Below are 13,631 nucleotides of genomic sequence, written 5' to 3' on the forward strand. Positions count from 1 at the left end.
TAAATAAATAAATAAAGACAACCTAACCCAATCCCGACGAACCTTCCAGGCGCCCATCTTTTTCCAACCGGTTTCTTCCTTTCCTCCTCCTCGCTCGTTTTCTCCTCCTCCTCCTCCCGCCCCACCCCAGGCTCTTGTCTCGGTGACACCTCATCGGCCGATTTTTGTCGTGCTTTTTTAATACACCTTCTTCACTGACAAAAGATTTAATTTTTTAAAAAAAATTATAAAGTGTTTTTTTTTCTTCTCCTAGTTAAAGAGAAAATAGGCCTCTGGGTTCTGGCTATCATGACCCCAAACTAGTTCTCGCTTTTCCTTCTCGCGATCCTGCGCACCTCCCCTCCCCGCCCCCCCCCCCCCCCTCCTTCCCCTTCCCCCCCCCCCCCCCCCCCCCCCCCCCCCCCCCCCCCCCCCCAACTACGCTGCAAAGAAAAAAAAGGGGAAAAAAAATTCCACCTTACACCAACGTTGGGGATCGACTGAAAATGAGACTTACGGGCGACGGAGCGGAGGAAATCCTGGAATTCCACCCCCTTCCAACTTAAGGGGTCGGCCTGTTACCTGCAGGTTCCCCCCTCCTCCCCCCCCCCATTGGGTGGTGTTTGGTTAGTGATGTCTAGGCCCAGCTGCCTGAGCTCCGGGTTAAGCTCGTAATTGACGTCAGGGCTTTGTTCCTTCCACTTTGCTGGTGGTTCCACTCTTTGAGGATGGATGGTGGGGTAAAGGAGTTTGAGGTGTCGCGGGATTGCCTCCTCATTCCCAAACGACGTCGTGGATAGGGTGTGGGAAGTACTGATTGGAAATGTTCAGGTATGGACTTGAAACTAAGTTAAGATTTAGGCTTCTAGGTTTTTGGGGCTTGGTTGTGTGTGTGTGTGTGTGTGTGTGTGTGTGTGTGTGTGTTACAATTTAAAATTGTCCCTTTTCTTGCCTGTTGGGAGATTATAAATTAAGGCCAGTCCTTTTCCAAGTTACCAGTGTTGTATGGACTTGAAACTAAGTTAAGATTTAGGCTTCTAGGTTTTTGGGGCTGTGTGTGTGCGTGCGTGTGTGTGCGTGTGTGTGTGTGTGTGTGGCTTGGTGTGTGTGTGTGTTACAATTTAAAATTGTCCCTTTTCTTGCCTGTTGGGTGTTGGGAGATTATAAATTAAGGCCAGTCCTTTTCCAATCTAAGCTATAAGTACATATGAATAGTCTTATGTAGCATTTCAAACATGTGCTGTTTTTTAGGGTTCAGACGGTAAAAACACTTGGAGCTTTGTTTCTGTATTGACTCTGAAAAGCTTTTTTTTAAAAAATAAAGTCTTTTATTTAACTGCCTTTCAACTTATCGAAATTGAAATATTTATGAGAACTCTCTTAATCTGGGTTTTCTTACGGCTTTTGTGGCTTCTGAGTCTGCTTGAAATCACTCTCAGTCATATGTGCATAAAAGAAGTGTTGGCAAGTGGCCACTTGGTTCTCAACAAAGCTGGCTTCAACTCTTTTAAGGTTTATTTTCCTTAATTATCATTGCATTTCAGTCTCTAGACATAAAAAAAAAGTGTGGTTGTTTTTAATTAACTTTCAGAATGAACTTACTAAACACCTGGAAGCAGTAAAAAAAAAATTAATTCCAGCAATGTCACTCAGTTTGTGTCATTTGCAGACTTATTTTTGTCAGCTCTGGTGAAACAGTAGACACACATTACACAAAATTTGGCTTCAAGTAAGAACAAGGTAGGGTGTCTCTGAGTGACCAAACATTTACTGTTTGCTTGAAAAAAAAAAATAGCTTAGCTGTGGTCTAAGCTCTGTAGTCCAAGCGTTGGCGTGTAAAGATGGCTCTACAGTGCTTTGGTGAAGCTGTGGAATTAAGAATTCCTAAAGATAGAATCTTTTCATTACAATTCACTTTCTACTCATCGCATTCTCACATACTCACACATTCTCTTTGTGCTCTGAAGTTATTGTATGCCTTTTGTAAGTTAATATAATAGTAATTTTCTCATAGGCCTTTTGTACTGTCTTTAGAGTATCATGTTTATTCTTCTTTATTCTCTGATGAACAGGATGATTTTTTTTTTTTTTTGGTCAGTCATGGGGCTTGAACTCTGGGCTTGGGTGCTGTCCCTGAGCTCTTCAGCTCAAAGCTAGTGCTCTACCATTTGAGCCATTTGAGCCAAAGTGCCACTTCCAGTTTTTCTAGTGGTTTATTGAAGATAAGAGTCTCATGGACTTTCTTGCCCGGGCTGGTTTTGAACTGTGATCCTCAGATCTCAGCCTCTTGAATAGTTAGGATTACAGGTGTGAGCCATCGGTGCCCAGCCACAGGTTGATTTTTGAGTGAGATCCTATTTTGAACTTGAAATTATTGTTGTATCAAATTATCCAATCTGATTTTACAAAAGAGGTAATCTAAAGAAAGCTGTATGAGCTAGTGATAAATAGGTTTTTGTTGTTTTTGTGCTGGTCACAGGACCTGGGAGCTGTCCCTGACATTTTTTGCTCTAAGCTAGTGCTCTGACACTTGAGCCACAGGCTCCACTTCCTGTTTTGTTTTGGTTTTTTGGCCATTAATTGGAGATAAGAATCTCATGGACTTTCCTATCCAGACTGGCTTTGAAAATGATTCTCAGATCTCAGCCTCCTGAATAGTTAGGATTACAGGCATAAGCCAACCAGCGCCCAGTGATAAGTATTTAAGGGGGGAAAATGAATATCAAATTCAGAAGGTGAAACAAGATGAAGCCTTCTAAAAGTTATATATCTTTCAGTTTTGAAGATGTAAAGGGGAAATGTATTGGTTTTACGTGTACCTGAAAGGAACAAAGAAAACAGGTATTTCTTCTTTTGTGGCCATCTACTGAATTAGAATGGAGTCCAAAATGTCCAAAGCCTACCCTTTTATTGTTGTATTTTTCATAAAATTGAAGAGGTGTTAAGTATTGAGGACATGGCTGAATATGAAAGTTCAGTGTGTATTATAAAAATAATTTATAGGGGCTGGGAAGGTGGCTCAGTGGTAGAGCACTTGCCTTGAACGCATGAGGCCCTGGGTTCAATTCCTCAGCACCACATAAGAAAAAAGCCGGAAGTGGCACTGTGGCTCAAGTGGTAGAGCACTAGCCTTGAGCTGAAGAGCTGAGGGACAGCACCCAGGCCCAGAGTTCAGGCCCCACGGCCGGACCCCCCAAAAAAAATTTTTATAAAAACGTTCCTATACAGTGAGAAAGGTTACCCAGCTCTCCCCAGTCCTTACTTTATCCATTCTCTTTTGCATTTCCTCTGATAAGTTGGGACACTTTTATTTGATTTCTGGGAGGGTGTTTGCCAGTCTTGGTTATTATGAAATAAAATTACTAAAGACTTCTTAAAGCTATTCTGTCCTGTTACCTTGCTGCTTTTTCCTTTGCTTAAGAAAAGCACCCCACTTGTTTTCAACTTGATAACCATTGTGGTTATATATAAAAGACAGCAATAGTAAACATTCTAGTTATTAACTTTTGACTAATCATTTTCATTCCTCTTTGTCTTCATGTTTGTTTTCAGTGGTATTGTATTTTGAGAATTTTAATGTTACTGGTATACAGAAAATATTCTAAAATTAATTTAAAAATATCCAAGAGTTTTTTTTTTTCCTTGCCAGTCCTGGGGCTTGAACTCAGGGCCTGGGCACTGTCCCTGAGCTTCTTTGTACTCAAAGCTAGTGCTCTACCACTTGAATCACAGCACCACTTCTGGCTTTTTCTGAGTAATTTATTGGAGATAAGAGTCTCATGGACTTTTTTGCTTGGGCTGGCATTGAACCACAGTCCTCAGATCTCCTGACTAGCTAGGGTTACAGGCATGAGACACCATTACCAGACTCCAAGAGCATTTTAATATTGGAACTATCTATTCTGTTTCTGAAGAAGGAAAGTCTTTTTTTTTTTTTTTCTTCCAGTTATGAGACCTGAACTCTTGGCCTGGGCGCTGTCTCTCAGCTCTTCAGCTCAAGGCTAGCGCTCTACCACTTGAGCTACAGCGCCACATCTGGCTTTTTTCTGCTTATGTGGTGCTGAGGAATTGAACCCAGGGCTTCATGCATGCAAGGCAAGTACTCTACACTGAGCCACCTTCCCAGCCCCAGAAAGTCTTATTTAATATATTTTCTGCTTCATTATACTTTATTTGAAAATCTGTAATCTGAGCAATCTTAGTGCAATGTTGGTATGTCTAATGAATTATAGTGACTTTTAGTTAGGGAGACACAGGTTAACAGGTTAACAGTGGGTGCTAGTTTAGTTATTTATTTATATTTGTATCTATGTGCTGGTGTTGGTTGGGTTTTTTGTTTTTTTGGTGTTTTGTTTGCTTCGTTTGCTTCATTTTTTTGCCAGTCCTGAGGCTTGAATTCTAGGCCTAGGCCCTGTCCCTGAGCTGCTTTTGCTTAAGGCTAGTGTTCTACCACATGAGCCACAGCTACACTTTTGGCTTTTTGCTGGTTACTTAGGGATAAGAGTTTCATGGACTTTCCTGCCTGGGCTGGGTTTTGAACCATGATCCTCAGATCTCAGTCTCCTGAGTAGCTAGGATTACTGGCATAGGGCCCTCTGATTTCTTGATATTTTTCCCTTTATTTTTATGACTCTGCCTTTTACCTGGCTTCTTTTCTACTGGCTATTGCATACAGCCAGTATAACCCCTTAATATGAATAGCTTTGAATCTTAGCCTGAGTACCCTTTGTATATTTTTCTGAGTTGACCACATCTGTTTATTTCGATTTCAGTAGCTACTGTGTTAGTCAGTTTTCTGTTGCTATAATAAAATGCCTGAGATAAACAACAAAAAGGAGGAAATGTTTATTTTGGTTCAGATGTTTCAGTTGCTGGTTGTTTGGCTCTGTTGTTTTTAGGCTTGTGATAAAGCAATAATCTTAGTGAAAGTGCCTGGTGTGGTAAATGTATTTACTTCATGGTGGCCAGGAAGGAGAGCAGGAGAGAGGGAGCTATCATTAGACCCATTTCCTAAACGTTTCTCCATCCTCATCCCCCCATAGCCTACCACTGGATGGGGACCACACTTTTAACACTTGAGCCTTTTGAAGAGAGGACATCCTCTTACTCAAACTCCTTAATAGCCAACATCTTTCTAGTGATTTGTGATCACTAGAACTTCATCTAACCAAGCATCCCCTTTAGATTACTGATTAAGCACTTTAGTTATAAGACACATCCTAACTACAGCAAAAGAGGAATTTATTGGTAGCATGTTAGGTATCTTATGAATGCTAAGAAAGCTGGAGAGCTATAGGAGGACAGCTAGAACCCAGGAATGGCTAGAACCAAGGTTTTATATTTTGTTGAAGCTGGGTGCTGGTGGCTCACAACTGTAATCATAGCTACTGAGGAGGCTGAGATCAGAGGACTACAGTTCAGAGCCAGCCCAGGCAGGAAGTGTCCTTGAGACACTTATCTCCAGTTAACCATTAAAAAGCGGGAAGTAGAACTGTGACTCAAATGGTAGAGTTCTGGCCTTGAGCAAAAAAGCTCCTAGACCAGACCTTGCACAGAGATCAAGCCCCAGGGCCTGCACTAAAAAAAAACAATTTAAACAACAACAGGGACTGGCTCAGCGGTAGAGCACTTGCCTTGCATGCATGAGGCCCTGGGTTCCATTCCTCAGCACCACATAAGCAGAAAAAAGCCGGAAGTGGCTCTGTGGCTCAAGTGGTAGAGCACTAGCCTTGAGCTGAAGAGCTGAGGGACAGTGCCCAGGCCCAGAGTTCAGGCCCCATGACCAACCAAAAACAAAACTTTGTCAGGAGCATGTCTTTATCTCTCATCTGAATTTTAAATCTTTCTCTTTTTCTTTTTGTCGGTGGTGGGGCTTAGACTCTGGGCCTGGGCACTGTCTCTGCTCTCTTTAGCTCAAGGCTAATGCTCTACCACTTGAGCCACAGCGCCACTTCCAGTTTTCTAGTGGTTTATTGGAGATAAGAGTCTCATGGACTTTCCTGCCTGGGCTGGCTTTGAACTGTGATCCTCAGATCTCAGCCTCCTGATTAGCTAGGATCACAGACGTGAGGCACTAGTGCCTGTATCTGAATTTTAGATCTTCTATCATTACAGAGAGATTGACCTAATTCTCAGTTCCACATCTTAGAAAGGTTCTCATTAAGTTTACATGGCTACCTTATATGTCTGCTTTGGTTAGGGTGCTACATTGTAATATCTTTTATTTAGAATTCATAAGAAGTAGCAAAGGACATTTCTGTCTCATTTATTCCAAGAGTATTTCATACATATGCAACATACATACATACATACATACATACATATATATATATATACACACACACACACATACATAATACATGCATACATACATACATACATATGGTGGTCCTCAGAGCCTGGGTGCTATCCCTGAGCTTTTATGCTACCACTTGAGCCACAGCTCCACTTCTAGCTTTTTGGTAGTTAATTGGACGTTAATTGGAGTCACAGGCTTAACGGCCTGAAACTAGCTTTGAACTACAATCCTCAGATTTTAGCCTTCTGAGTAGCTAGGATTACAGACATGAGCCACTAGTGCCTGGCTTGTCCTTATTTTATCTTAACTTTATTTTTTTGTTGGTCATGGGGCTTGAACTCTGGGCCTGGGCGCTGTCCCAGGCTGGGTTTGAACCGTGATCCTCAGATCTCAGCCTCCTGAGTAGCTAGGATTACAGGCGTGTGCCACCTGTCTGGCTTGTCCTTTTTTTTTTTTTTTTAACATATTCAAATTATACATCAGCAAGCATTCTCTTTCTGTGGAAGAAAAACAGTAACCTCTGGATGTGGTCACTAGAAATGAACTTGGGGTTCCCTTCCATAAAAGAAAGGAGAATGTTTGCTTATTTTAAAGGTGATTGTTAGTCACAAGTCTGAACACTGTGGGCTGAATGCTAAACAGTGGTGGGAAAAACCTTCTGAGGGGAAGGGGAAAAGAAATTATTATTTTCAAATTTGTGCCATATCTTCTTGGAGAAGTGGTATAAGGTAAGTGATAGAAACTGAACATTTCTTTGTTGACTCACTTCTTTGCAAATGGAGTGAGTTCTTTGGTCAGCTAACTGAAGATTTTCAGCTCATTCACTAGATTTGTCTTTGGTCTGACACTAAGATTAATACTGAAGGGATTTGGGAGAAAGAGTTTAAGGGGAAGGCAGTTCCATGTTGCTTTAGTTCAAGAGTCCATGAACTTTGATAGACTGAATACAACCTGCTGCCTGATTTTGTCTGTATTTTTTGCTTAGCTTGTTTGAAACAGGGTCCTCCTAGTTAGTGTAGTCCAGGATGGCCTGTAACTTGTGATCCTCTTGCAACCTCCCAAGTACTGGATTAGAGATGTTCATCACTATGCCCAACTGGTATTCACTCATTTATTTATTTATTTTTCAGTCATGGGGCTTGAACTCTGCACCTGGGCGCTGTCCCTCAGCTCTTCAGCTCAAGGCAAATGCTCTACCACTTGAGCTACAGCGCCACTTCCGGTTTTCTGGTGGTTAATTGGAGATAAGAGTGTCACAGACTTTCCTTGCCCGGGCTGGCTTTGAATCATGATTCTCAGATCTCAGCCTCCTGAGTGGCTAGGATCACAGTCGTAGCCACCAGCACCCGGGCTGTCTTTTTATTTTTTAATTTTTTTTTTTTTTGTCGTTTTTGTTACTGGGGCTCAAACAGGACATTCCGCTTGCTAGGCAAGTGCTTTGCCAGTGAGCTACATCCCAGCCCTATATTTTTTTAATATTAGGAAAAATCAAAGGATGTTTTCTGGCAAGTGAATATTATAGAAGACTTAAATTTCAAGGTCTGTAAATATGATTTTATTGGAATATGGCATACCATTTTGTTTATGTGTTGTCTGGCAGGTTCTGCTGCAATAAGAGCAGAGTTGAGAAATTGTGACTATATAGTCTGCCAAGTCTAAAATATTTACTTTCTGGCTCTAAAAAAATGTTGCTTTAGCAGATCAAGTGGACTTTAGTGGTTACTTAGGCCTGAGGATTGCCTTAAAATAAGTTATAAGATATCTGTTTATTTTATTTATTTTGTGCATGTGCGTGTGTATGCGCGTGTGCACATGCGCGCATGTGCAGTGCACATCTTGAACTTAGCGCTGTCCCTGAGCTTTTTTACGGAAGGCTAGTGCCCTATAGCTCCATTTTCAGCTTTTTAGTGCTTAACTGGAGACAAATCTTATGGGTTTTCCTGCCTGGGCTGACTTCAAACCTTGATCCTCACATTTCAGCCTCCTGAGTAGCTAGCACTTACAGGCATGAGCCACTGATGCCCAGCTAAGGTCTTTTGTTTATTTAGTGCTGGTTCCTGGGGCTTGGAAGTCAGGGCCTGAGCACTGTCCTTGAGCTTTTGTGTTCAAGCCTAGAGTTCTACCATTTGAGCCACAGCTGCACTTCTAGCTTCTTTCGGTATTTAATTATAGATAAGAGTCTCCTGGACTTTCCTGCCTGGGCTGGCTTTGAGCCACCATCCTCAAATCTTAGCCTTCTGAGTAGCTAGGATTATAGACTGAGCTACAGCACCTGGCTCCATTGATGAGTTTTATAAAAGTTATGAATAACTGTTTTATAGCCAGATAGTCCTTTAAGACTTTGCTGCTATGTTTAGACTTGGTTTATTATTTGTTTGTGCCAAGTGCATTATACTAGTGATTTTGCAGTGGTTTAGGTAGGAAAAGAAAGTGAGTAAAAGTGTTTCATGATAACAGTATATATTAATATAGAAAGGCCAACCCAAAAGAACCCTGGCAAAGTGGCTAATACCACTTTACTTGTTTCTGACAATATTTCATCTTTGTAATTAATCACCATGAAATAGCTTATTTGCAATAAATGTGTTTTGTTTCAGACTTCAACAGTGATACAGATATTGAAAAAACTGTCAGTTTCAGTAAGGTGCATAGCCAAAGATGAACAAGGTAGTGTGCCAGAATTACCAAGTGAAAGCTCAGCATTTAAGAAGCGTCAAACTAGTCATGTAAATCCTAGTACTTGGAAGGCAAGTTTGAGGCCAGCCTAGCCTACATAGTGAAACCCCATCTTTATAAACCAAACCCCTTGCACTGCTAAAAAACACCCCAAAAACATTGCCAGGTGGTATGATAACATAGGATTGTATTTCTCTGAACTAGCACATGAAGACTTGGGAGTTATTAACTATCCTTAATATTACATATTTATAAGCATGTTTTACAGGAATGATTTTTATTGATAAGTTTTATGTTGTGTATATGGGAATTTTACCACAATAAAAAAGAAAATTGTCCCTCTACAATATCACCTATTTAAAAATAAAAGCCCTGGGCTGGGAATGTGGCAGGCATGAAGCCCTGAAAAAAAGCTAGAAGTACCTAAGCTTGAGTTCAAGCCCCAGGACTGGCAACAATAAATAAATAAATAAATGCCTGCTTCTGTTCCTAGACCGGCTAGAGTAATAGGGTCTCCTTTTGTGGCCCAGAGAGGCCTCATATCTTTCATTACTGAAGTCAAAATACAAAAACATACTTAAAAATATAAAACCAATCCAGGACTACTTATTTCCATGCTTAACTACATTGTTGGTCTAATTTTTTTATAACAACAATATCTGTTACATTGTTATTTATTTATTTTTTTAATTTTTGGGTCCAGTCGTGGGGCCTGAACTCTGGGCCTGGGCGCTGTCCCTCAGCTCTTCAGCTCAAGACTAGACTCTACCATTTGAGCCACAGTGCCACTTCCAGCTTTTTTCTTTTTGCTTATGTGGTGCTGAGGAATCGAACCCAGGGCCTATGCATGCAAGGCAAGCGCTCTACCACTGAGCCACCTTCCCAGCCCCACATTGTTATTTTAAATTTTACTTTGTATTTAATTTTTAGTCTTACATAAAGACCAGCTCTTTTTTTTTGTTTTGGTTTGTTTTTTGGCGAGGGCACTAAGACTTAATTTCAGGACCTGAGCACTGTCCTTTAGCTTTACTCAAGACTAGTACTCTACCACTTGAGCCACATTTCCACTTCTGCCTTTTTGCTGGTTAGGTTGAGATGAGTCTCATGGACTTCCCTCTGGACTGGCTTCAAAAGATAATTCTCAGATCTCAGCCTCTGGAATCGCTAGGATTACAGGCATGAACCACTGGAGCATTGCTGAGTTTATACTTAATTTTACGTTTGTACGTATCTATATAATATTATGTACATTTAACATATATATACACACACATACATACATACGTGTGTGTGCACACAAGCACGCGTGCGTGCATGTGTGCCAGTCAGTTCTGGGTTTGAACTCTGGGTCTGGGCACTATCACTTTTCAGTAGTCTCCTCACTTCCTGGTACTCACTTCCCCACCAACAGAGGCTGTTTTGCTTGTCATGCTACATGCATATTTCTAAACCCCAGAACTTCATAATACTAATAGCCTTCAAGCTTCTTTTTCTCTTCGTTTTGTATTTGTAACTCTGTTCTTACTTGGCAAGAGCTGTGGTTCTTCTAGACTCTCATTTACTAGTCATTTGCTCAGTCTGTAGAAATGAAATTGCTGCACTATCAACTAGCACCAAACCTAGAAATTACAAATTTTAGATAGCCTTTTTGTTGTTGTTGTTACTAAAGATTAAACTCAGGGCTTCGTGCATTTAAGCTCTTTACTCATTTATGGATAAAGTATTACATTTATGACTATACCAACTTGCACACAGTCTTCTTTCTTTCTTTTTTGTTGTTGGTCATGGGGCCTGAACTCTGAGCCTGGGTGCTGTCCCTCAGCTCTTCAGCTCAAGGTGAGCGCTCTACCACTTGAGCCACAGCCCCACTCCAGCTTTTTCTGCTTATGTGGTGCTGAGGAATTGAACCCAGGGCCTCATGCATGCAAGGCAAGCACTCTACCACTGAGCCACCTTCCCAGTCCACAGTCTTCTTTCTTTGCTTCCCAAAGTAGCTAAGATGTAAGATGCTTGTCACCTTCATCAGCTATTTGTTGAGAATGGGGTCTTGCCTGAAATAACCCTCCTTTCTACTTTGCCATTTTCTCTTTCCCTTTCCCTTTTACTAGTTTCCCCCTCTCTCTCTCCTTCCTTCCTTCCTTCCTTTCTTCTTCCTCTTCTCTCTCTTTCTTTCTTTCTTTCCCTCCCTCCCTCCCTCCCTTCCTCCCTCCCTCCCTTCCTTCCTCCCTTCCTTCCTTTCCTTTCTTTCCTCCCTTTCCTTTCTTTCCTCCCTTCCCTCCTTCCCCCTTTTCCCCCTATCCCCCTTTCCCCCCTCTCTTCTTTTTTTGGTATGTGTACCAGGCCTTGAACTCAGGTCTCATGCTTTGCCTCATGTTTTGTTGTTTACAGGTGATGCTCTATCACTTGGCTATGCTTTTTTCTAGTCTGCCATTTTCTTTCTCTCTCTCCTCTACCTTTTTTTGTTGTTCAGGACCTGAACTCAGCATCTGACAATTTCTCTTATTGGCTGATGTTCTGAGCCATGCCTCCAGCCTGCAATATTTCTTTTTAGAAATATTTAATATAGTAATTTGTTGTGATGTAGCATTTTTCTAATTTTGACTAAATTCTTTTTCATTTCAATAGTTTAAACTAGTTTCCTGAGGGATAGGCTATAAAAGTTTTGCTTATACAGCAAAGATGTATGCTTTAGATTGACTCTTGTTTAAGTTGCTTAATTTATTGGAACTCAGATTACTGGAATTTTTAGTTTGGGGAAAAACTTTAGTCAGAGATAGATACAAGAAGAAAATGAAATCTCTAAAATAAACACAAAAATAAATTAGATTAGAAAAAGGAGATTAACGAGTTGCAATCGAATGTAAGTGATTATAAACAATCAGTTCATTTAATTCTGAGCTTTCTGGCAGCACTGTTAAAGGAAATATTAGGTTGGATGACTTTCACTGTTAACCAAATATTTCCGGGCTGGGAATGAAGCCCTGGGTTCGATTCCCAGTACCACAAACAGAAAAAGCTGGAAGTGATGCTGTGGCTCTAGTGGTAGAGTGCTAGCCTTGAAGCTCAGAGACAGTGCCCAGGCCCTGAGTTCAAGCCCCAGGACTGGCAAAAAAACAAACCCAAAAACAAACAAACAAAAGAAACCTTTAAATTATATCATAGAGGGAATTTTGTTCTGGGAAACATGTCTTCTTCTTCTTTAATACAATAAATATGCAAATATTTTCTTTCACTTTCTCACTCCTCTTCTTTCCCTTTCTTTCCTTTGAGAGATGGTCTTACTTTCTTGACCAGGCCGGACCTGACTGATGCTCAAGCAGTTCTGCCTCTGTCTCGAACTAGGATTACAAATGCATGCTACTCCTCTTAGTTCATATAAATATTTGTATTCTTTTTTTTTCTTCTTTTGTGCCACTGGATTTGGAATTCAGGGCCTTGTACTTGCAAGGCAAGTACCTTGCCACTATAGTCACACCCCAACCCATTTTCCCGTTTTTTTAATAAGGTCTCAATTTTGCCCAGACTGGCCAGGCCCATGATGCTTCCCAAGTAGCTAAGCTAGGAGGCGAGTGCCACCACACCCAGTTTTTTATTGGTTGAGATGTTTTTCAGGAACTTTCTTGCCCAGACTGGCCTACATCTTTGATCATCCTAATCTCAGCCTCTTAAATCATTAGAATTAAAAGTGTGAGCCACCATGCCTGGCCTCAGATATTTTTAAAGTAGTTTTCTTCTTTGAGTTTTTTGCTTTGTTTTGCTTTATTTTGTGTTTGATAATGGGGCTAGAACCCAGGACCTTACACATGCTAATCATGCTACATTTATTATATAATCTTTTAGGATCTGAATGTATGAAATTTGGAAACCTGGTAGTTAACATGTCCTTAGACTCTGCTTAACTTTTTTTTTTTTCTACTTTATTTTATTTTAATTTTTGGTGCTATCCTGGGGCTTGACCTCAGGGCCTGGTGCTGTCTTAAGCCTTTTGTTGCTCAAGGCTAGCACTCTACTGCTTGAGCCACAGCTCCATTTTGAGCTGCTTTTTTGATATTGGAAATAAGAGTCTTGCACACTTTTCTGTTCAGGCTGGCTTTGAACTATTATTCTCAGATCTCATTCTTATCTGAGTAATTAGGATTGTAGGTGTAAACCACCAATGCCCTGCTTGACCCTGCTTAACTTTTTTTTTTGTTGTTTATTTCTTTTATTAGTAAGTATCAGGATATGCACTTCTTTTTTTTTTTTTTTCTTTTGGTCCGGTCCTGGGGCCTGAATTCTGGGCTTAGGCCCTGTCCCTCAGCTCTTCAGCTCAAGGCTAGCACTCTTCCACTTGAGTCACAGCGCCACTTCTAGTTTTTTTCTTTTTGCTTATGTGGTACTGAGGAATCGAACCCAGGGCTCATGCATGCAAGTCAAGCGCTCGACCAGTGAGCCACCTTCCCAGCCCCTGCTTAACTTTGTATTTTGGTAGCACCATAATCCAGGAGACTGGATGTGAGTAATAAAAAACCTACTAGTTGGTCCAAATACTGAAGGTCGGGCTGGGAAGGTGGCTCAATGGTAGAGCTCTTGCCTTGAATGCATGAGGCCCTGGGTTCGATTCCTCAGCACCACATAAGAAAAAAGCCAGAAATGGTGCTGTGGCTCAAGTGGTAGAGCGCTAGCCTTGAGCTGAAGA

At 41.1% G+C, this 13,631-nt stretch overlaps 1 protein-coding gene across 1 annotated transcript in view; it reads left to right on the forward strand.

Annotated features, from left to right (window-relative positions):
• The window catches only part of Aff4 (AF4/FMR2 family, member 4), a 67,267-nt gene that overhangs the window by 360 nt on the left and 53,276 nt on the right, over nucleotides 1–13,631 (forward strand). The window lies entirely within an intron of this gene.

Source organism: Dipodomys ordii, unplaced genomic scaffold, assembly GCF_000151885.1.
Source record: "Dipodomys ordii isolate 6190 unplaced genomic scaffold, Dord_2.0 Scaffold135, whole genome shotgun sequence".
Classification (NCBI taxonomy): domain Eukaryota; kingdom Metazoa; phylum Chordata; class Mammalia; order Rodentia; family Heteromyidae; genus Dipodomys; species Dipodomys ordii.